This window comes from Sabethes cyaneus, chromosome 2 (assembly GCF_943734655.1).
Source record: "Sabethes cyaneus chromosome 2, idSabCyanKW18_F2, whole genome shotgun sequence".
Lineage (NCBI taxonomy): Eukaryota > Metazoa > Arthropoda > Insecta > Diptera > Culicidae > Sabethes > Sabethes cyaneus.
The window spans coordinates 140,373,923-140,399,852 of NC_071354.1; the positions used below are offsets into that span (position 1 = coordinate 140,373,923).

Below are 25,930 nucleotides of genomic sequence, written 5' to 3' on the forward strand. Positions count from 1 at the left end.
TTATGGGATCAGACGAGGTATTTTGGAATGTTTCAAGAACTAGGAAGTGATTACAGCAGTAATAAATTCCTCTTAACGAACGTTCTCTACTATAAATTGCCAAAGAAAAAGGAAATTACCGATATTCTATTTATATTCAAAACATATAACGGTCGATTGCTTACTGTGATAATGAAGATAACATTTGTGAGTTAACATAATTTAATTTATTTTAAAAATTTTAATTTAATTTTAAAGGACGGGTAAGCTCTTGCACTAAAATATTGTTAGCTCCGTCGAACCCTGCACTATAAATCAAAGCTAGACTGTCAAAGTAGACAGAAGTCTAGCTGTCATATTTAATCGTATTCGCAATGAACATCTCTCGAGTATAACATGTGATACGATAATTTGCTGCAATTTTAGGACACAATACAATTATATTTCACTTCAAAACAGTTTTTAAAACGAATAATTTTCAGTCGAACATAATCACCGGTGCCTGGCTGTCAGCTCGTAATTAATCATGTGTCTTCATCACGATGTTTTCGTACCGTCTGTCCCTTCCGTCGGCAACCATTTGTCGTTTCAGCCAGTAAACTCCAGACGCCAGACTGAAGTATGAATGGAAGCTTTTGCAACTACATTACAAAAAAAAACACACTTATACACACTGGTTATTATCGAGAAACAATCAGTATAGGAAGATAAATAGGTTTTCAAAAAGTTTGCAATAAATTTTAATTTCATCCGAACAAAAAGTCATATTAAGCCAGCAGGCCCCAGAAGGCTGTCTGCTGTGTATCCCGAAAGATAAAAAGTAAACGGCACAAAAAGAATGAATAAAACAAAAACACAAACCGGAAGTTGTTTCGCAAAGAAACTTCATCCGCACCCGGAGGAGTGAATGTGTTTCTTTTTACCATTGTCTGATATTCCCGGCTCGGGTGCCGGATGGTGGCCTGCACGAAAGCCTACTGTCAGATAACAGTGGCAGCAGACGTGCACCAGTGGGCTAGAACACGCACTTTCAGTCGAAATTGTTTACGAAATACCTTGGATAAGGTAAGGTAATCTAAATTGACGGTCAATTGTCTCCTGCTGGCTGGCGTGACAAAGAAAGCACCGGATGAGCGACACCATCGGTTGGACAACATATGGTCCGAGATTGAGACAATTGTCGGTGCAAGATGGCAACAAACAGTATCACCATACTTGCACACCTAAGTGAAGTTTTATTCGAACTCTTGTTGAACAAAAAGCTATCGCTACAAAAATTCAACATATTTTGGGACACTAATGTGCCAATATAATAATGAACTTTGTCAATGAATCATAAACTAACAATCCAATAACATCCAAGTAATCTAAACTGCAAATTTGGTTTGATATAAGTGGCGGTATGTTTATCTAATGATTGGAGTAAAGATAACTAAGAAAGTCTAGAAAAGCTATAATAAAACAATGGTTACGTAACTCAATAATACAGGGGTATCTGGAGTCATTCAACCAAATCCTTTCTTCGGTAATTGAAATTCAAGTAAAACAGTCGTCGAAACGAGAATATGGTTTAATAATGACAGCTAAACGACAGACAGTAATGTGCTTTGGCCATTCTTTTATTATTTCTTTAGATAAGTTGACACAACTACTGTTGGTGAAAATACACAAACTTCAGTCGTAGAATTCCAGTAAACGGCTTGACTTTATACAAAATTGGTATTCAAATGCGAAAAACTTTGTTTTAATACTTTATCAGCATATATTACAGTTAAGCGGATTAACTGAATGTTCAGTTAGTTTCAGTTTTACTCATTTCACGGGGTACTCCCAAGTAACAAAGTTAGTTTTATTGCACTTTTATTGCGGTTTTAATGACCAATTTTGATCATAAAAGCAATCATAAGTGGAAATGGAACAGCTGTAAAGGGTGTCCCACATTAAATTGCATCATGGAAAAAAACGCTGTAGAAAATTACCCATTGTATATTTTTTCTTAACAATTTGTATGGAAGTAGTTTAGAGTGTATTGTTTACACTGTATTTTTGTCGCTGTCAGTTTTTCGAAAATTGAAAAAAATGGCGTCACCCGAAAAGCAACGTTGCGACTTGATTTTGCGCAAGCACCAGAAAGTCCACAACTCTCTCATCGGGATATCGGAAAACAACTCGGAATCGTGCAGTCAATGGCGAGTCGTGCGATTAAACGTTACTACAGAACTCTGAGCATCGAACGGCAAGAGAAATGCGGCCTGAATGGATATGCTACTCGTGATCAGGATCAAAAGCGTGTCGTGAAAGCGTTTAGCCAAAAAGCCAAGGACCGGGAGGGACTGCATACGTAAAAAGTACAGAAGGCTGCAAACCATGCCGAACGGCAAAATACGATGGTAAAGTCACTGTGCGCCCAGATGCTGACGAAGTCGCATTGTCTGATCATGGATGACGACACTTACGTCAAGACGGACTTCCAGCAGCTTCCGGGCTACTGTTCTTCACCGCCCAAAACAAGTTTGATGTTCCGGGAAAAATAATGAAGCAGAAACTTTCAAAGTTTGCCAAGAAATATATGATTTGGCAAGTAATCTGCTTATGTGGCAACTATCGGGATTACCGGGACTGTAAACGGGCAGACCTACTTTAAGGAGTCTCTACAGAAACATCTGTTTCCTGATCTTCTGGCCGGATCCAGCTTCGTGCCACAATTCAAAGGATGTCTTGGAGCGGTACGAAGCCAACGGGGTCACTTTTGTACTCAAGGACATGAACCTCCCCAACGCACTGGAACCAGGGCCGGCGCTAGCCAATTTGTCGCTCCACGCAAATTCTTAAAATGGCGCCCCCAGAACAAATGAAAAACAGCCGGGGTTGCTGTGTGCTGACATTTTGCTACCTACACCCTCGCAAACGCACAGTCTCGTAGCGTCTTTCTGCATAACCACTCACAAGGCAAACAACTCGTGAGCAGCCAGCTGCCCGTAAGGGCTAGCGGCACGCTGGGGTTCAGATTTTGCATTACTTTTTGTTTTCTTCTTCATTTTACGCCCTCGATTCTATACGCGGTTGGGAGTGTAAGTCCTCGCGAGTCATCGGTATCAGTTATTCAGGCTGCAATTACATGCAAGAGCGACGCCCCTGGCTGTTAGCTAAAAAGAGCGGGAATCCGAAAGGAATGCTTATGCCGGCGTTTTCATTAGAAAGAGTACGCGTGTGTGAGAAAATTAGACCACACACGTGCAGGCCTCGCAACACTGGTCAGTCAACCGCCATTTCTTTTGAATAATTGTCGGTTTCTTGAAACCCATTATTAGAATGATAAACCTTCAAAAACGAAAAAGTTCGGTTCATATTTCCTGTTACTTCAGAAACTTCGTCCTCATACCTTGCTATTTCATCGAAGATGAATCTGCTGCTTGCGGATTCTGAAGAGATTCGAAAATCTCTCCCGAAAAATTTCTAAATAATTTAACATCAAATAATGTAAATGCCACTTTCCCACCACGTTTATCTGAATGTTTTGATTGTTGTGTTTTGTTGCGAATAGATTTTCATCTGGAGGAGGTGGAGCGCAAACGGAAAGCAAAGAATGGCGTAGGTGTATGAACCATGCACTGCAGGCACTACTTGAAATGATTCTCAAAGTAAAAAGCAAAGCCTAGGTGCTACATTCCGTTATCGAAACTTGCCCTTCTGTTTTTATACGACAGACGTCGCAGCCAGCTGTTAGAGTACAGGACAATTGCAGGGCCAGTTGCTATGATCCTATTGACTCTAACAGCCAGATTCTCAAAGTACACTTGTCGAAAGTTGGGAGAGTACGATAGATCGGTCACGTCGCAAGAATACCGGATGACCGCGCAGTGCATTTTCTCTTTTCTGGACCTTCATCGGCCTTAAGGGCCTCATCATGTACGCATATGTTGGGTTGAAAATTAATAAAATGTTGGCGGGTCATTCAGGTCGAGCGACAAGCCCAACATCTTCTTTTGTCTGCTTGGTTCGTGGCGCTCATACACAGGCGAGAGTGTTCATCGATCATGAATTAACCAACATTTTCGGTCAACATGTTCGTACGTGTATGAGGGCCTTTAGGAATTGCTTGCGTCGAGATGCTCAACGAATTGGCGGCAAATAGCCCAGGACCCAATACAACGGAGAGAAACTCTAGATACACCACTTGCCATCCCGGCTTTATGCTGCTAAATGAGAAAGAAGAAAGTTTTATATTAACCATTTATTTATTTAATGCTACAGTTTTTTTTATGTAAGCGAAACGGCGCATCCTCGAAGTGGCGCTCCAAGCAGCTGCTTGTTTTGCCTAAAGGAAGCGTCGGCCCTGACTGGAACTAAGGCCCATCGAAAAATACTGGGCTATTATGAAGCATCTCAAGGAAACCAAATCAAATTTGAGGAAGACATGACGAAAAAGTGGGAGTTAAGCGTAAGGTGTTAGGCTTTACGCCGCGAACCGAAACGTTTCACGATAAAAATGGAGGAACTTTGACGAATGAACGTGAAGCGATCGAAAGATGGAGGCAGCACTACAATGAACACCTCAATCTCACAGAGGCGGACTACCACGATAGCAGGAGAAATGACTACATCAGCAAGGTGGATGATGGATGATGACACCATCATGCGATTTAAGAACAACAAGGTAGCAACAAGGCAAAGGTGGCATTGCAGTGGAGCTTATCAAAATGAGTAAGAATAGATTGACTTGTCCTTACCAGCTGATAATCAGAATCTGGGAAACCATACAGCTACCAGAGGAGCGGAAGTATGGTTCAATACCGAGCGATTAATATTCTCAAAGCCGCTGACAAAGTTCTTTCTCAGATAATCTCTCATCATCTATCTATTTTCTATGTAGAGAGTTCACAAGCGGATTTTGTGCATGGACAATCCACAACGGACCACGAATCTTTTTGTTAAGGCGGACTCTCTAAAGGTGACGCGAATACCCAGTTCGGTTACTACGCACCACTTGTTTCTCGAATTCAAGGCTGCATATGATACTATCGACCATGAAGAGCTATGGAAAATAATTGACGCAAACGATTTCCGACAAGACAGAGTAAGACCACGATGCTTGATGTACAGGACTGTGTGAGAATATCGGATGCGACGACGAAAATGTGCGGACTTTAACAAGCGGGCACGATCTTCAATAATTCTAGTCAATTTATCTGCTTCACTGACCACGTAGATATTGTCGGAAGGACATTCCAAGCAGTAAAGCAATATACACCAAGATGAGACGTGGAAGAGAGGAGGCTAGACTATTGATGTATACGTCAAAAACCAGGTACCCACTTGGTTAACAGGAAGAACCGTGTGCGCGGTACAACTCGTATAGGCAAGAATGGTGTAATCGCTGGATACGAATTCGAGGTGGCAGACGAATTGGCATGCCACGAATCGTTGGTGGAATCGGATAACGGCAGTAGAGAAATCCGATGGATTCTCCAACAAGAAGCAAGTTGGGCTTACACGGACTCTATAAAGACAGTAAGGTCTGATAAGCTTCGCTGCCGTTACGGATCATGTATCAAACGTGAAAAGGACCGATAGTCTTCTACGGAATGCCGGATGACAAACTCACAAAAATAGTGCTCGTCTCGCCGATTGGTGTCAGACGCAGAGATGCACAGTGAACTAGATGGTTAGACAAAGGTGGGCAAGGCCTAAGAAGTGTGGAATATTAGAGAAACTGAGGACAGACAGCTATGAACCGAGCCATGAGCCATGTTGACGTAACATTATGATGTAGGTGATGTCTTAACAATAACTAAATAAGCGAATCATTTTTATGTTATGCGCGATTCTTTCCGCTGTAAATATTTCTGTTTATAGAAAATGAGATTTGAGAAGGAGAATTTACCAGATAGCAATGTCCAAATTTATTCTATTTAAAATTATTTAGACAGTTCAAAAAATAGGTTTTCTAAATGTCAATCCTCCTTAATTTTGTCGACAATTTACGAACGCTATCTGGAAAAAAAATCGGTTCGTCCAGTAAATAGAAACTCAAACTTCTTTTTTCAGATGTTATGAAATAACTGGTTTATAGTCTGATATGAAGATACTGATTAGTTGAATTAATAACGATAGTTTTGCATCGTTATGGTTATTTATTTTCATTAATTTAAATACAAACTGTAAAAATCGGAACTTTGCGCCACATAATACTAAAGCTTGATTTACATAAACCGCCAAAACTGGCGTCCAGCCTGCTCGGAAAGTATTTTTAATATTTAATCTCTTTTAAATGTACAAATTTTTATTGTATTTTTATGGGTACACGGGTAGCTGACGGAAGATGTAGATCAAGTCCGAATCACATGAGAATTCACCACAGCAGAGTAGTTTACCTTGCAACATGAGGCGCTTAACCGTTCGTTTCATTCATGAAGTTAAATTCGAAACCGGTTTAAAAAATACCTGAGACAAAAAAAATCTCGAAAGCGCAAAAAAGCGACGCCATGCCAGGTGGATGATGGTGATCTGACACAAATGTACATGTACCATTCATAGCTGTGAAACGCGCAGCAAGCAAGCAAAGCATGAATGAGATACTACCACTACTAATTTTATAAAAAAATGATAGTTGTATAATTCTCACGTACTACTCTGTGCCTCTAACAGATCTAGTCATTGTGAACCTTTTTCATCTACTCTTCATCTGGCAAAAATTTTGCTTTATCATATTTTCTATCAAATACCTTGCGCAGGGGCCATGCTAATCTTCTCTGTATCGTTCCAATTTTAGTATATGTCCAGCCGAAGCTAGGACTCAAAATGTGCCTTCAAAATAAGAAATTGGAACTCTATACATTGAGTTTAAGTTTTAAAATATGGCACTTTTATATTTTTACTCATTGGAATAGTTATCGAATCGAAGTTATGAGTTATCGAATATCTAGTTTGGTTTGAAAATTGCATCTATAATTCGCATACAACGCAGCTCAGAAAGCCCACACAAGCCGACTTTTGATGTCCAACGCATTAAACTGTGGTTTTTCAACAAAAAATATCACCCACAGACAATTTTGATTACCTCTGCGGTACATTAACATACTCTGGTTTTGAAAGCGAATAAACCTACTGCAGTGATCAACCGTCAACTGACGTTTTGTTTCGTCTGGCAAAGAAAATGCAAATTCAACGTCTAACGTGCCTAGTGCCCGGGTGCAGAGCGTAAGCCTTTTCTGCAAAAGAAATTGGTATCGATCCAGCTAGCAGCAAAATAAAAACTTATTAAAAGTTAGTTTCTTTTTAAATAAAAACATTAAGGGGCCATCCATATACAACGTGGACAGCTTAGAGAGGGGTGGGGGGTATAAAAATGTCCATGCTTGTCCACGGAAGGGGGGAAGGGGGTACGGAAAATGTCCACGTGGACAATTTTTTTTTCATGCGATAGAAATTAGAAACAGCAATATAGAATTAATTATCCATATTAGCATTAGCCATTGGTCAGTGATTGTCTTTAAGTTCAAATAAAGTTTTATATTCTGATGAGGCATATGTTCATGTAAACACATGAACCGAGCATTACGAGAACACGTATCTGGCATAAATCTTGTTGAAAAGATTAAGCCTGCGTTAGTACACAGTTGTTGATTGCCTAGCCTCACATTTGATGTAATGCAATAATAAACAAAATATATTATTTTTTTACAACTCTTGACTTCTTTGGGAAACGATAAAGGTAACGGAAGAATCCACGAATATTTACCAGTCACATGACTCATTTATCATTTAGGTCGCGTTTGCACCAAATGATTGCATTTTGCCTCAAAATCAAATGCAACTCACCAAAAAAAGGGCTTCCATGGACAACTTATTTCTAAAAGGATTCGCAAGGATTACGAATCACATTGCGTCGGAAAGGTCTTGTGTTGCGTTGAAGTTGACGGCCAAGCTGAGATGTTCTGGTCAAAGATACTCTAGACAAAGATACTCTGGACAGAGAAGAATAATCAAGCGAAAGTCAAGCTACCAGCTTTCTTGCAGTCGATAATATTTTGCAGTAGACCTGATCATAAGAATTAAGGTCCTAACACCTTGCATACGGATTTTAATACGCTGCGGAAAGTTGACGGAAAATCCATGGAAAATCTCAAATTTCCGCAACGACTAAAAAGTCGTATGCTCTGTGTTGCGGCCTTTAGACTGGCGCCTCTTTTCACGTAAGCTTTTTTTATAAATACTGCATAAATCACAATTCTAAACAAAATTTAGAACAATACATTTCTGTTTTGTTAAATTTGACATAAGAAAAAAAAATGTCCACGTGGACAAACAAGGGAGGGGGGTGGGGGTTGAGCGAATGTCCACGCTTGTCCACGGAGGGGGGCGGGGGGGCTGAAAAATGGTATTTTTCTGTCCACGTGGTATCTGGATGGCCCCTAATCAAGTTGTAAGCAGAATTTCTAATTAGTAGTGCACCTAACCATTAGTTGTAAATTTGAAATGGTTTCGATTGACTTTAAATTTAAAAGGACTGGATTAAAGGACTTTAAATTTAAAAGCAAACACGCATCTTTTAATATTTTTTATATTAAAAAAATGTGAAAATTGGTCGTTCTTCCATGTAAAATTAAAACTAAATATATGTATTCTTATAGGTGTTTAGAACTATTTTTTTAAATAGTCATTCGAAATAATTAGCATGAAAAAAACAAACTGTATGCATCTAAAATAACTACTTTTGATTTTCAATAAATTACCATCTAATGGGTTGGACAAAAAATTTTCATAATGTTCGTACCGCGTTTCTTCTTAGGAGCAATACACCATCAGCTGTAGAAGTTTCATTGCTCGCGTATATATTCACTATTTAAGCCCACCTAGTAAAGCACCATGACAAACTCTTGCAGTTTTGTGTGGGTTATAAGACAAGCCCACACAAAGAGCTGATAGAAAAAAATACACAGCAGTTTAGATAATCAAAGATCACTGAAAACAGTTTAATGAAGTAAATAAAACAAAATTATTTTGTTTGAATTGCCTGGACAGTCTTGGGTCGTTCGACATAGTATTAGACAATTGAGACAACAGTAGCACCAGGTTAGAGGGTTGGTCGAACACCTTTGGAGGGCACGAAAAATGGTCATGTTATAACGATAAACTGTTACGTCGGTGGTGTGTTTTGTCTTTTTCCAGACAAGCAAGTGTTTATCTTTCCTCATTTCTAGTAGCAGACAGCCGGAGTGGCTCTAGTCGTATCAAGAATTGCTCTCTACTGACTTGGTCCTGGGGTTCTCGTCGCGAATTCGTTGAGCGTCTTGACATCAGGTTTGCTTTTACTCATCTTGCCCCTAGATTGACTGACCGAAAATCTACAAAATTCGAATAGCCGGAGCACCTGGTTATAAATATAAAAACTGTTACATAAAAAGCAAATCAAAGCCTAGGTGCTACATTCCATTATCGAAATTTGACCTTCTGTTTTTATACGACAGACTTCGCAGCCAGCTGTTAGAGTACAGGACAATCGCAGCGTCAGTTGCTATGATCCTATTGACTCTAACAGCCTCTCCTAGCCGAGAAAATAAGTAAAAAAAAATTGCACGTTTTTCCTCAGGATTTTATTTAATTGAAATGATTTGTTATATTTCATGAACTAACAAGAATCTGTGTTCGACGTGCCCGGGTAAAACCTGTTGTAGAGTAACAAGCTTTCCACATTGCAATGACACAATCCACTTGACAAAAGAAATATTTGTATACGTTCTGTCCTGAAGATGAGGGGATATCCCTCGAAACGTCGACTGTAAGCGGAAAATAAATATTTTCGCACGTAACCCGTGACCGAAAGCCAACCAAAAATTTGGAACTAAACAGTATGTTGTATAAGCAAACAGTTTCTTACAAAGAGATAAGTAAATTTTCTTGGCTTATTGATAGATGCATAGATAAGATTAACGATGGATCTACAGATTGTCCGTCTCTTCCTGCTCCTGGAGAACGAAACGGAAAAGAGTCCGGGAAAAACGTGACAAAAACTAGATAAAAGGAATAGAAAAAGAGGAAAAACACTAGAGATCAAGAGTAGAAAAACTGGCATGAAAAAAAAAACAAAAGAAAAAGCGTGACAATGGGAGGAAAAACGAAACGTAGAAAGAGATAAAAAAGAAAAAGGAGAGCACGGGAGAAAAATTAAAAAACGAGGCAAAATAAGAGTAGATACGACATAAAAAGAGAAAGAATGGAAGAAAAAAGAAGGGAAATAAGCAGAAAGAAGGACAAACGATAAAGAAAACGAGGAAAATGTGAAGGTAAATGAGGACATACTGAACAGAAAAAGGGAAAAAACAACAAAAAGGGAAAACAGAATAGAAAAGAAGAAAAAGAGATGAAAGATGAAAACACGGAGCACGAGAATAAGAAAATGAGGAATATGGCTCTCAATTTTGGTGAAAACGAAAGGAGGAAAAGCACGACATAATAAGAGGAACAACGGAAGAAAAGAAGTTAACGGGACAGAAAACAAAAAACATGATTGGACAGGTGGAAAATAGGCGCAAAAATGAAAAAAAGACGAAAAGTGTAACGAAAAAGAAGAAAATCAGGACAGAAAAAGGTGAAAAACGAAACAAGAAAAAAGAGAATGAAGAAATAGCGAATAGGAAAAAGAAAAACCGAGAGAGAAAAGGAAGAAAAACGAGAAACGAGAAAGAATAGAAGGGAAAACACGACAAGAAATGGAAAACGGAATAGAAAACCAGAAAAAACTAAAAAAGAGAAGAATAGCGAAAAAGAAAAAGGAAATCGATAGAGGAAACGAGGAAAACAGGAAAAAGAGGTCAAAGGAATATAAAAGGAAAAAGATGGGACATAATGGGAATGGGATGGGAAAATGAACAGAAAAAGAAAAACGAAAAAGAGACTAAGAAAAGAGAATAATTGGTCCAAATTCAAGTCTAATTTAATGGCCTATGTCAAGTCCGATTTCAAGTGCAACTTCAACTCTAATTTCTAGTCCAGTTTCAAGTCAAATTTCTAGTCCAATTTCAACTTTGATTTTAAATCCAATTACACCAGAATGTCTGCAATTTTCAACCTAATTGTCCGGTATTTTTGTGACTAGTAATAATAGATTACTCGACTTTCTGGGCCATCCATTTTCATCTGAAAGTTCGGGTGCCCCACCTTTTGTTTATGTCTGGGCACGCTAGTGGCTGTATGGTTACTGAGTGCGTGATGAAGCCTCTTACTGGAGGGTAAAATATAACTGTTTTCCGCAATCCCTGGCTTTGGATATTGAAAAGTACCTGGTAAAATGATGAAAATACTGACACTTAAACACGGATAATTATCAGTTCGCTACTAGCAACTACTAGCAAACCGTTTAATTAATAAGGTTTCGTCAAATTAATAACCTAGAATGTAGCTGCACAACATTCCTTTTATTTACTCTGCTGTCCAAGCAGCTCTGAACGCATCACACTGTCTACAGCTATGTGGTCAGTGGTGATAAAGCAGGCAAATAGTATGTACGCAGATCGACATAAAGTTTACTTTCCCACGATGATAACCGGCAAGTTGGGCGACGGAAATGATGACCGGTGTTTTGCAGCAGACATGGTATACATACAATCGGTTCTATGCATCGGTGCTACTTGGCTAGTAATGTTTCGTGGAAACTAGAAATTTATAATCCAACAGTTTCGCTGTTTTTACAAAAAGCATAGAAATACTTACAAAAAGCATAATCAATAATCACGAAACCTCAAATCTTACAAACAACTGATGCCGATTCTCATTTCAATTACCGAGATGAGTCGTACAATGATTTCCGTGGGGTACTAACTGTTCTGTTTCGCCATCGTTTTAGAGTAAGAAACGCTTTTGGGATTCGTTTTACTAACAACATAGTCCAAGTTTCATCTTAACCCTATCCTCTGACAGGACTCCACTTTAGCCTCTGTATATAATAATGTTGCATTCGATAAACATATTTCGCCTAACAGATCGTTGGCAGTTAATTAAGGGGTTGCACGTTTGGCTCGATCCTCACTGGGTTGCGTCATTACAGATATCCGCCGTTGTTACGCACGTGGGCATGCGAAAACATGCGTGGGAATAGAATGTAAACAGACTGCAAAATGGATATGGAAATGTAGCCCAATCTAGGAGGACAGATTCAGTCGGCAATGTTGAAAAAGTGACACAAATTAGAGTGTCACTGATTGATGTGGGAATAGACATTTCAAGCTCCATGTGTGACGTCCGTGCTTTGCACATGGCATATGATTAAATAACAAACCCGTTGTATTCCTTACTATATGTCCACTCTAATTTAGTCTCGCATTGTTCGATTTTTGCGTATTTTCATCTATGTCTGATCGAGTTTAGAAAAAAATAGGATCATCATTTTATCATTTACCGTCTCCAGCGAAATACTGCTATTTTTCTGCAAACCCAGGTAAACAGAGCTACGGTTTACCTAACCATGTTTCAGATATTTGTCCAGCGCAAACGAGTTAATAAAATTTACGTAACTCTACACAGCCACATATTCGCGTAGTCATGTAATAAGCAAATGCATAGAAAGAAGCCAGCCACGCAGCAGCGGCGCGAACGTAGTTCTCGCGATGTGTCAATATTTGTCCCACAACACGGCATATTTTTGCTGGATAAAGCAACTATATACTACCTACCTACTATTTTCAACCTAACAACCCACTGCCATCCATCGTTCCTCTCTCGTGGTGTTTCGCTGGCTTCGCATGTCTACATATTCTGACTATTCGCTCGGATATGCTAGGGTTGTATCGCTTGCGGTGCGATTTAGAGAATCAATTAGTCTTACGACACGATCAAAAATTTGGGCCGTACCCTTCGGGTGTTTCTATTTTTAACGATTTGTAGATAAAATATGTAGGCATATCGAAATATGTAAAATATCGAAAAAATGTTCATCGCAGTAAAAAATGAAATAAAATTGAGTAGGGCACGACACTAGTTCTGTAGCCTAGGAAAACTATCACTACTTCTTACCAATATACCACTGTTATTATTCATATTTTTCCCAGAAAATGAGTTTTACGTTCGACTGCGTATCAGTCGGAGACAAGTACAAACTAAAAAATTATCACTACTATTCTTGCACATTTAAGCTTTCGTAAAGATACGAACACTGGACCGATAGTCACAATCATTAACGTAGTACATATTAACGAGCCTACGTTAATGACTTACTAAATTAATTGCGTTTGTGAAACGAATCCTTGCTAATCGTTTTATCAACAATATCCAGCGAAATAAAATCATATAAATTGAACAAAAAAATCTGAACACTCAAGTCTCTTTTTACGCAAAGGACACGCTCCGCGTAAATCGAAACCGCATAAATTCCTGTAAAAATAGACGTTTTGAGCATATCTGCGTAAATTCGAAAATCGCGTAAAAACCGCGCAAATTTACACGCGTCACGTAAAAACCAATCGTGTAAAAAGCGACTTCAGTATATTTTAAAAGTAATAGATAAATACTTCGATAAATCGAAGATCTATGTCACACGATGACGATCGATGGCTATACCTGGAAATGCTACATGTACATATTGGAGTAGCTAAGCCAGAAGCAATGTTGCGAATCGAACGAGAAGTCAACCATGCCTGCTCACACGCGAAAGAGTATGAGAAACATAGCATTCAACACTTACGGCGCACACGCAGGCGGAAAAGAATCCGCCGCCGGTGCTGTGTGCAGACATTCTGCTACCCTCACACTCGCACCCGCACATCCTCACAGCGTCCATTTTTCTGCTGAGCTTACTCGCGAGTTAAATAACTCTTGAGGAATCAGCTGCCCGTGAGGCCTAGTGACGCACTGAGATACAAATTTTGTATTACTTTTTTTTTCTTCTTCAACTTCGCCCTCGATTATACTCACGGGCGGGAGTACGAGTCGTCGATATCAGCAGATCATTCAGCTAAACACACACTCGCAAAAACTCGTTGCAGCGCATGAAGGAATAAGAGCGAGAGTCCGAAAGGGATGCTTATTATGGCGTGTTCGTTAGAATGATTACGCGTATGTGACAAAATTAGAACACACGAGTGTGGGCTTCGTGACACTGACCAGGAGGTGCGAATTTGAGCCCCAGGTGACGAGCAGCTCAAACACCGTCGGTATCGGAGCGAGTGACTGAATATGAAATGCTGTATCTCGCAAACTACACCTAAGATGGCAGACCCACCAGCGAGATGAAGGTATCGCGACCACCCCGGTAAGGTAGTATACCGAAATTCTCATTTACCATAAACGATGAAAATAGAAATGCAGGATGAATCAATCGGCATAGAACACGACAAAGCACAAGGGAACGATTAATGGATAACGATTGGAAACTTGGTGCCTGGAATGTCCCTAACTCTCCATGAACCGGCACGAGCTTACTTGCTTGCTCGAGAGCTACATCGATTCGTGGAGTGGAGATTGGTGCTATTCAGAAAGTTCGGCGGCCAAATTCCGGAGAAAGGGAGTTCTGTGCAGTAGACTGTATTGTATGCACTTTTCTCAAGTACCACATCTACTACAGTGGTGGTAGAATGACAGAATATAGAATCGGTTTCTTAGTGTTGGGAAAGCAAAAGCAACGAGATACCCGGTGGAGACCTGAAGATGTAGGTTATTGCGTCGTTACGAGAATATGTTATAAGCAGAGGTTGGAAAACTCGCAAAATGAATAGATACGCCGAGCATCGGCAAACGGTTTTTATCATGATAAAATAGCTACGCGAGTGGTTCAATTCGCTTATAACAATGAGCAACATACACTCACGCTTCGTAGCATCGCTGAATATACGAATATCGTGAGCAACGCAAAAGTGCGAATTACCGCTTTCTGCTGCTTGTAAAGCCACTAACACTACTTTAAACTATTCCCTTTTCGTGGAAATATTATTTTGAATACTTTTAGACGTCCCCGGGCATTCTATATCCGAAAAATCGAACACACTCAATGTTCAATATTCAATTTTTGGACGAATGCTGATGTTCACATTGAGGTTCTGTTCGTGATAAAATTCAAAGCTGATGCGTGCATTATCGGCGAGGCAGGCGAATACTGTATGTTCATGAGGGATGTTCATCGATTCAAAAGATCACTTTTTCGCGAATTCTCCAACCACTGCAGTGGTTATAAGGCATTACCGCAAATATGGGATGACAGATGATTTTAAATCACACTAAAAGTAAGTAAAGGCCCGAAAAGAATGCTGCGTTAACGCGACCGCTAGCGTTATTCTGATAGTTTTCCCATGGGTTTACTGTCAAATTGACGCTGACGGATGCGTTGACACAGCATTCTGTTTGGCCCTTTAGATTTCAAGGCACATTTTTCACAAATTCGTGTAAATTTAAGTTTTATTGAGGAATATTGAGAAGCATCGATCATGTAATAATTTTATTTGAAATTTACATGCAATATTAAAAATGCAGTGTAAATATGAAGGTGCCTTTATTTTTACAATTCAGTATTAATTAGCAGCACGATTTATAATCACGCGACAAATGAGATGATCGTATATGAGATGCAGAGATGTAAATGCGCAAAACGAGAAAGAGGATCATACATATTACCGCGGCCAGAGAAATGGCAATTTGTAGCACCTAGTTTCCAGGTCTGAATATTAGGGAACACACCTGGAGGCATCCAAATGGAGACTCTAGCTCTCACATCGATCATGTCCTGATTGACGGTCGAAGTTTTTCGAATGTCAGCGATTTACGGTCTTTTCGGTGACCAAATATCGACTCAGAACAGAACGTCAGAACTGAGAAAGGTATAGAGAGTCTCGAGTTGCGGAAAAAGAACCCACCATCTAAACTCTAAATTAACGCGAGTACGAGGAGCATGTGCTCGCCGGTGTAGAGAAGAGATTCGACAGCAACGACACACAGAGTTTTTTTAAAACGGTGAGGTGCAGAAATTTAGCCATACCTGTGATGTACAATGGTAGTACTTGCAACCTGCTTACTGACAAAATGGCAGTAATAGCCGGGAGGAAGGAGCACTTCCAGACTAAAAGCGGAAAGCAAGCGGCTGTACGAAGTAGTCCATCGGATTATTGTCAGAATATGGTAGGAAGAACAAATGCCGGAGGAGTGGTTGGATGGCCTCATTTGCACTATTTTATTAAAAGGACATCGACTCGAGAGAAAAACTATCGAGGCATTACATGGCTCAATTCTGCCTATATTATGCTTTCTCGTATCCTGGTCTGTACACTGATACCGTTAGCGGAGTCCTTCGAGTATCAAGCTGGTTTTCGTGAGGGTCGCTCCACGACGGATCAAATGTTTACCCTGCGTCAGTTACTAGACAAGTTCCGAAAGTAAAACTTGCAGATTCCTCTGTTTGTGAACTTTAAGGCGGCGTACGATTCAGTCAAACAAAACGAGCTGTGGTAGAGCATGCTAGAACATAGCTTTCCATGAAAGGAATCACGCTGGATAGGTCTAAATCATACGTCAGAATAGCGGGTGTGACCTCAGCCGCTTTCGTAACATTGAATGGACTGCAGCAAGGGGATGCATCTCGAACTTGCTATTCAACGTTGCCTTCGAAGGTGCAGTACGAAGAGCCAACGTGAAAAGAAACGGGACTATTATCACAAAATTTTACATACTTTATGGTTTTGCGGATGACGTCAATATCATCGCAATTAACCGTAGAAAAACGAAGAGGCCTGCACGCATGCGTGAAGGAAACTCCTAAATCCAGTCCAGATTCAATAGGCGGTTTGTTGCCGAAAAAGTAAGTAAACCAATCAATTAGAGTTTTGTTTTACTTTACACGAAATCTGTTAGAAAATATAATCAGTATAACGACTTTCTGGGAAGAAAATTATTCGATGCTTAAAAGTTTCATAATGAATAATAAAATTAATTTTCCGAATACATTATGCGTTGATATCATTTCAATCTAAAACCGGTGAATGGGTATGGCGCACACAGTGAGACCACCCTACAATCGTACTCAAACAACGCGCATCGCTTCTCGTTATACATATCTCCAAACCCAGTAGTGCTTTGATGAATAGACATTAGGATTCCCTAGATTCGCCCTGCGGCCGCTTGCTTTCCGAAGAAAACATAGCTGATAAACGGTGCTGCGCGAATCAGTTGCAACTATGGCTAGTTCAACGTGGGTCAATGACATTCTGCACTTCGCGAGCGTACTAATTCATTCATGGCTCGCTAGAAAAAAATACTAGTAATCGGTCTAACAATATGCTTTGGTACACATGCAGCTTTTTTTTTTGCTAGCTTTGCTTACCGCAACGAATCATGAATGGGAAAATGGCAGTATCAGTTGAAAATTTCTCATCGTTCATAGCGTGTTAATGAGGGCGACGCTGAATCGAGCCGTGAATGAGATTCATGAAAACACTTCGTCTGTTCAATAACTGTACACACGAGAACACAAACACTTCAACACTTATGTCAATCGCATAGGTTCGCTAAAAGCGAAAAGTCGAATAATAACCGGAAATATGACATCATTTTTACACACTACTTATTTGCTTTGTGATTTGTGTGTGATGCGGCGAAATCTGCACCGCCACCCCCGCCACCGGCACACATGGTTACATGGAATGCGATGTCGTCTAGTGTGGTCCCATGGACTGGGTTTACCTAGATCGGATGGCTGGTATATGTCGGTTGTCAGATGATGGTATGATCTCTTCGTTTTTTGCCCATTGTGACCAATCAGTGACATAAGGTAGATGTAGAGCTTTTGATTCGGGCGAAACAATCTAAACAGATCAGAAATTATGGCATGTTAACCTAAACAGGTATTAAATCTGTTATCTTCAGGAACCATGCACTGAGAAGTACAATCGATCAACCAACCAACGTTATTCAATATCCGAACAACAACTTCAAACTCACAGTATTTGCTAAGTTCCAGTATTAAACATTTTACTACCATCGACTGATGTTTCAATTATCTCCGGTTCGATTTCCATTGGTTATTCCACTTTTAAGTGGCTTCCTCCGGCCTGCGGTCAACCAACTCCACCTGCGGCGAGACGACTGTTGTTACTGTACGACTAGAGATTACGATCGCCGATGATTTTCTCCCGGCATAAGAGAATCGAGATGTCATTTTCTTCCTGCCCTTTCTTCCATTGCTAATAAGGCGTCGCCGTTGTTCGTTTTCTCTACACGTAGTAAACGGGAAAGAAGGAAAAATGAAACTTTACAAACCGATTAGTTTATAGCTGGCATTTAATTACCGGGGCAAACCTCAGATGGGCATGCCTATACAAACGGACGAACGTGGCTATGCTATAAACATATAGGGGCGAAAGGAAATAGTTAATCTTTTCTCTTCCACGATCCCGAACCTTAACCGGGATGCTGCTCCAAACTTTATCTCGATTTCTCGTCGTTACCCCCGTTGCGTTCCCCTCGCTCTGCGCTGTCTGGACTCGACGATAGGTTTTTAATCTATTCTGATGATTAAAATTATACAGTCCGTTTCCTGTTTCACCGGGGCAGACACTGCGCAACAGTGTTCTTAGCCCGTGGGCTTTTCCTTGTTGGGTTTCTTTTTCGATCATCGGCCCTGCACATTCGACTTAGCGACTGCGACGGCAACTGGCTAGCCGGTTCGGTTCGTTCGATGCGTGCGGATGTGGAGCCGCAGTTCTTTAGCGGATATGGAAATGGCGTGCAAAAGATCAGTGATTGGAAAGGTTGATGCTTTGCCAGCGGAAACAAGTGTTGATGGAAAAACATGAGCTAATCTCCGTTGGCTGGCTGGATTTAAAAATAGAAAATTTGATACTTTTTAGGCCGTCAAAATAGTATCTGGTATCATTAATCGACAAATAAATTTTAAAGATATGGTATTTTAAAAATACATCGCCGTTAATTATCATATATCTTAAATTCGTTCGTTTTTTCGGTGATAACAATAGGATCCAGTTAATTATCATATTTGGAATCATCCACCGAGCTTCAACTGATCGATTTGAACAACATAGCACGGTCCTTACTTAAGACTGTTGCGTTGCTGGCATAGAACGAATGAACAGCAGCAAACTGTTACATGATGTTGTAGATTAGTTTGAGTTGATGCTGGTTATAGCCGTTTTATAATAGATTATGACGTTATCTGTCCCACTAAATGTATACAGCTTCAACAGCAAATGAAAGTTCGAATTCAATGGCACACCATTCATTTTTAAGACTACAATTTAAAATGGTTTGGACTTGGGTGGCTTCCTTGCGGTACGTAGACACTGGAAATCAGATCGTTATGAGGACACGAGAAGTTGTCCATTTGTTTTTGCAAAAATTGCGGTTGTTGAGTAAGTGATAAGCTAAGAATTTTTTAGGCGTGCTTTTGTGATTCCTTCTTTCAATACTAGCTCTACTTTACCCACCTCGCTCTTCAATACCCGTACTATCTCCACTTACAGCCATCCTTGGCGTGGCTGACCAGTAGTACATTTAACTATAAGAGTGACTTTTTGACTTGACCAAACTCGTTTTTAGTCTTTTGACCTTGAAATGCGGTCAGGCATATATTAATATTTTTTGAAACGATGGTTCTACAATTGATGAAGGGACGGTAAGGGAAAGTAATGAAGAAGGATTTTTTGGGAATGGAGGGGAAAGAGTGGAAAGGAAGGGGGGTAATAGGTAGCTACACTTAACAAGTTGTCGTTGTGACTCCTACCTTTTGTCTAATGCTGGAAGGTGCATGGGTCGAACCAAGCTATAATCTGAGATTATAACCGGATTTGAACCCTCAACACCCGCCAGGGCATGTGGCTCGTTGGTACCCGTGTACCTATGAACCACAGATGCGCTGAACAAAAGGAGCTGAACAAAGATGCGCTGCACAAACCCCCTTATTAACCGTAGCGACATGGGTTTGGGCTATTTTTAGACACAAATTGTGCCTCTTCCTCCACCTACTGTAGAGACCACCGACCGAGAAGTTTTTGATCTAACTCGTTTTTACTTTCAGGACGATGACACTATGCAGGCCCTTACGACTTGCAAGGTACTGCGTGTGACGTTGTTCGTCCGTAAGCGTGTTAGTCCGCGTTTCTCAGCGCGGGTCTTCGGAGATGCATGCAAGCGGGTACATGCAGGCGGGTGGGACCGAGCACGACAGGGTTCGCTTAGGTAGTAAACGGCGGAGATAAGTTTGAGGTAGTCGACGTAATTCGCGACCTTGGCTTACTGGCTACAAAGGACACCAATACAAGCCGTGAACACTTGCGACAAACAATCTGAGCCTTTGTAATGAGCCTAATTAGACCAGTTGTTCTCTATGGGCCTGAAAAGTGGACACTGCTATTGGAGGCCCTGCGGACACTCGGAGTTATCGATCGGTGGATGTTAAGAACCATCTACGAGAAAATGATGTATGGTGACGAAGAACAAACCACGAACTAGCACGACTCTACGGCGAATACAGTATTCAGAAAGTGGCTTAAGCTGTATGGATACGTTCGACAGGACATGTTGCCCCTTGCTAGAAAGCCGAACAACTATCTTGCAAAAATGATTTTCACATCGAACCCGAAAGGAACAAGATGAAGAACGACCGACCAGGTGCAGCAAGATCTGGCGAGCACTGGGTGTTCGCTGAACTGAAAACCAACGGCCATGGACCGAGTTAGATGAAGGAATAACGTGCATACTTTGCCATAAGCCGTAAGGCCAACTAAGTAATTAAGTAATGCAGTTTCTTGAATTCTAGCATGATTTCAGGTGTCGAACGATGAGTTTTTTGTTCGAAACTGGCCACAAGCCTGGGGGTTTCCGTAGGTTAACAGAACATGTCAAGATACGGACAGCGTGGCTCGAGATAGTTAATTTGGCCTCCATTTAGTTTTTGAAAGTGGCCCCTCCTGGTGGCAACACTATCCGGGACATTTCTGGAAAGTCCCAATCCAGCACGAGTTTCAAATTTGATGAACTTGATTTGATTTTCGCGAAAATCAACGCGTTGGAACAAACTTTATTTCTATTGTTGGCAGACGGTTGAAAAAGGCTTTTATATCTTTTGAGCTTTGTAAACGAAACACAGCTTAAGAAAAAAGGAAAAGAAGAATTAGAACATCATTACAAAATTAGCGCAACGGGGTTGACAAAGGAGGAAGATGGTCTCTTATAAGAACGAAGGAAAGTTCAAATGGGTTAAAGGTTGCGTTTCTATAGCATTTGGAAGGATAGCAGTTGTACAAATGACTGGATTTTTGAAAGAGAGAATAGGATGGCCATTAATAAGGGGGAGGTTCAAACACGTATAAAGGGCTTTGTGTCGATTCATAGCGATTATCGACAAGAATACAGATTTACAAGTGGATGGGGAATAACAGAAGGGGAACTGACAAAGGGAGTAAACACATACAAATGAAGAAAAAGGGTTTTGTTTCTTGTATTATGAGAATTTTCATTACAATAACAGATGTACATGTGACTGAGAGCCAAAAGAACCCCGAGTAAGATCGATCGCAATCAACTAGTAATAAAATAAACTAAACTAAATACCAATGATTGCGTAAAAATCACTTAAATTTCGAAATCCGTGTGAGCAAACCGCGTAAATTCCAAAACTCGCGTGAAAATAGTCGCGTAAAAAGGTAAATCTAGTAATCTTGTTGTTGCAGCTTGCAGGTTGACTAAATATTGATGATTGGTATGTATGTATTTATATTACATTACCTTCTATTCTATTCTCACTTTTCTACCATTTTTAAATGGTTTTGCTATGATGCTATTTTTACGATACGGAATCGAACCCAGCTGAGAAAAGCTGAGTGAGCAGGAGGAAGTTAGAGCTTTGCTGATAATGCAGTTCAATTTTTTACTCTCTAGTGAGGCACGGTGGCATGATAACCCTTGGCATACAGCCGGCATGGTTGACAGTTACTGCCAGCCAGCACAAACAAGCAAGACAGCAAACAGTCTGTAGTGATGCTACAAATGTGGAATTGTTTACGTTTTTGCGTTTGGCATAACCTACTCAGTGGGTCAGTAAATCCTTTCCCGGATGGGTAACGAAGATTTCAGTGTTTTGGAGTATATTCTGTAATGTTAGTGCAATTAACTAAAGATGATCAATCGTGTTTAATTATGATTTAGGAGTGAAATCAGCGTTTATGTTTTCAAACGCAACCACTTATTTCAACAATCAAACTGCAACTTTGTCTAACTTTATGCTTCAGTTTCATTATAAATGTTTGCATTTGAAAATCATTGGAAGGTTACACACTGGTTTATTACGGAGTGGAAATTAATTAGATACAATTTCAAATTGCAGTTTCCTTTCTTTGCGTAAGTAAAGAGGTCCGTTTATCCGCGGTGCATCGAACTGGGTTGGAATCGAAGTTCAAAACGGCAGTCAGTTAGCAACTTTCCCCGTCATCAGCTCGTCTCTTCACTCCGCTGCTGGTCGCTCTACGACCGTATATACGATCGTAGTGATTACTGAAATTTCAACCGAACGAAAAACAGGAACCTTCAAATTAACTATAATACGCTTCCGTTTGCATTTGAGAATGGATGGAGCAAACGTTTTTCGGCGCTTTTTCCAACCAGCCGTAATGCAGATAAACAGACAGACAGGTCCAACGGACGAACCTCCGCTGGCCGGTCGGTGGTGCTGCTATCAATGGACGGTTTGAAAATGAAGGAAGCTTGCTCTTACGAGAACAGACGGTCAGTAACGGACGATTGGCAGACCGAAGGGACGGGGCTGGATACAAGAGCTCCAACGCGACCGTAGTATCTCGAATGAATGAAATAACGTTCCAAATTAAGCAAAGTGATGATCTAGAAAATGCCTACCGGATGAACAAAGGGGCCGAGAAGCAACAAGCTCAAGACTTGTTATTAATTTATAGTTTGGATTCGCCTTGTTCTCGTGCGTATCGGTGTACCAAGCGAAGAATGCTGGCACCTTACGATATCATACGACTCTGAAACGATTATGGAAAGCAACGTAGTTCAATTATAGTTTACTAGCAAGGTAACCTAACAGAGGCATGTTGAACGTTTACAGGAGGACGAAAGTTCCTTACATTGTACAAAATGCAAAAGCGTTTCGTTGCGCCAAATTTTAATGTATAGAGTAGATAAATATATGTGGGAACTATGGTTGGCAACCGGGAATATTGTAGTCGTTTTTTCGGTGTTACCGGTCACATTCCCACCGCTGAAAAAATGACATGCTTTGACATGGGAAAATATTGGTCCTCCGCAGTGGAATGTAAAGCACAATTAAATTAAGCTAATTGCATCAAATTAAAAGAAACTGACAGAATACATTCTGGAGCTCATCTGCACTGGCATCTGATGATGTACCGTTTCATCGTTAATAATATGCATTACAGTGGAGCATATTATACATATTACAGCAGTACATATCAATCTACTGATGTCGAAATATTGAAAGCTATGTTATAAAAGTGATTATGATCTTGTTTCAATTGCAATAATTAGCTCCATTCATTAGCTTTCGAAATTAACATTGAAACAACTTGCGGTAAGCTATTGCTGTAGAGAGATCCGGTCTTACATTGCTTAACGACAATCTTACCATTGTAGTTTTAACCTTTAGGATTGATGCCGAAATTGTAAAAATATGATACAAGCCCGCGATATTCTCCGGATCTGATTCCTTCGAATTACGTACCACTTGTTCCGTTCAATGCCGCATAGTTTGGCTAACAAAAATGAGCAATCTCACGCGAAATCTTGCTAAAAAAGCTGTAATCAGCAGTAAATCTTCCTAAGTTGGGTTAAACTTTACTCACGTTTTTGATAAGAGGATAAGAGGAAGAGGAAGGAGGAGTAATACAAACCGGTGATTAAAGGTTTCAGCGTTCACCCGCAGACCAATCAAATGACCCTAAGACTTATCCACTTTGCCACCTTCAAGAATATGACCGTACGTAGTGCCATCTTCCAGCAGACTTCCACGCAAGTAGGCAACCAAATCAAACAGATTCACAGATCGATCTCGTTTTGATCGACAGTCGGCACATCTCAGACATCATTGACGTCAGATTCTAATGAAGCGCTAACGTTAACTCGGACCATTACTTAGTGATGATTAAAATGCGTCCAAAATTCTCCGTTGTGAACGACATACTGGCGCCAGCCTCGGTTAAATCTCGGGCAGCTGAAGTAAACAGATTTCGCCGTAAACTACGCGTATTCACTCGAACCTGTACTGCCGGAAGAGTACGCGCTGGACGAAGCCTGTCTCGAGGACTAATGGAGCACCGTCAAAACAGCCAATAGCAGTGTAGTGAAGAGCTACATCGAGCACGTGGCACGGAATTAGCGGAACAGGAAACAGGAAACGATTAAATTCTACAAGCAACTGAACAGATGCCGTAAAAGCTTTGCGCCGCCGAAATGTGTCGGGATCAGAAAGTCGCAAAAGATGGAGCAGGACTTCGAGCGGCGGGGAAAGCAATTTCGACGGTGCGACAAACGGAGAAGAGATGCCAGCCCCAACGATAGGCGAAGTTAAGGAGGGCATCATACAGTTAAAGAACAATACATCGACCGAGAAAGAAGACATCGGAGGGTAGCTTATGAAAATGGGACCGGAAAAGCTAGACGCTTGTCTGTATTGTTAATAGATTGTTAGAATTTGGGAGATATAACTGCTACCGGAGGAGTGGAAAGATAGGTTACCTAGTAGACCTCCAAGAAGGGCGACAAGTTGGACTGTAAGAACTATCGTGAGATCACTGTCCTCAATGGCGGCTTGTTCTCAAAAGTACCTTCTTCCCCCGCAAAGATATCCAGAAGGCCACCTGGAGATCACCAGACCAACGAATAGAAAACCAAATTGACCATATTCTAATCGACGTTAAATTCTTCCCTGATGTTATAAACGTTCGCACCTACCGCAGTGCGAATATAGATTCGGACCATTTCCTAGTTTCAGTCTGCATGCGCATAAAACTCTCGACGGTGTATGACACGCGTCGAAGCCGTACGCCGCGACCCAACATCGGGCAGCTACGAGACACCGGCGTTGCCCAGGAATACGCGCGGCAGCTGAAAGCAGCGCTGCCAACGGAAGAGCAACTTGGCACAGCAACTCTTGAAGATGGTTGGAAAGGCATGACCGCCATCGGTAGTACTGCTCTAGCGGCACTAGGTACAATGAACCCGAATCGAAAAAACGATTGGTTCGACGGTGAATGCGAGCAATTAGTGCAGGAAAAGAATGCAGCACGTGCGAGAATGCTGCAACTGCAACACCGTACGAGGGCGAATGTGGAGCGATATAAACAAGCACGGAACAGGCAAAACTCGGTCTTCCGGAGGAAGAAGCATCAAAAGGTAAAACGAGATCGCGAGGCGATGGAAGAACTGTAACTATACCGTGTTAACGATAAACGGAAGTTCTACGAGTAGTTGAACCGTTCGCGCAAAGGCTATGTGCCGCAGGCCGATATGTGTCGGGATATGTGAGGTGATCGTGAGGTGGAAGCAGTATTATGGCGAGCACGTTAACAGCGATGTAGCTGAACATGAAGGTGACGATATGGCAACAGATCTTGGCGCACGTGCAGAAGTCGACAGAATACCAGCCCCCGACCTCCAGGAGGTAGCAGAAGAGATCGGTCGGCTGAAGAACAATAAAGCGGTTGGGGCTGAACAGCTACCCGGCGAGCTGCTGAAATACGGTGGTGACGCACTAGGTATAGCGCTGCACTGGGTCATTGTCAAGATTTGGGAGGAGGAGCTACTACCGGAGGAGTGGAGGCATCGTGTTCCCGATCTACAAAAAGGGCGAGACCACCTACAAGGTGGCGTTGAACGCCACCTACAAGGTACTCTCCCAACTTTTATGTCGTCAATTATCACCATTTGCAAAAGAGTCCGTGGGTCAATATCAAGCGGGATTCATGGGTGCCCGTGCCACCACGGA

At 41.0% G+C, this 25,930-nt stretch overlaps 1 protein-coding gene and 1 non-coding gene across 2 annotated transcripts in view; both read right to left on the reverse strand.

The window, feature by feature from the left end:
* The window catches only part of LOC128733621 (eukaryotic translation initiation factor 5B), a 178,797-nt gene that overhangs the window by 32,376 nt on the left and 120,491 nt on the right, over positions 1-25,930 (reverse strand). The window lies entirely within an intron of this gene.
* LOC128739020 (U6 spliceosomal RNA) lies at positions 6,670-6,775 on the reverse strand. Its single transcript, XR_008412165.1, has one exon. It is a non-coding gene; the product is annotated as a U6 spliceosomal RNA (small nuclear RNA).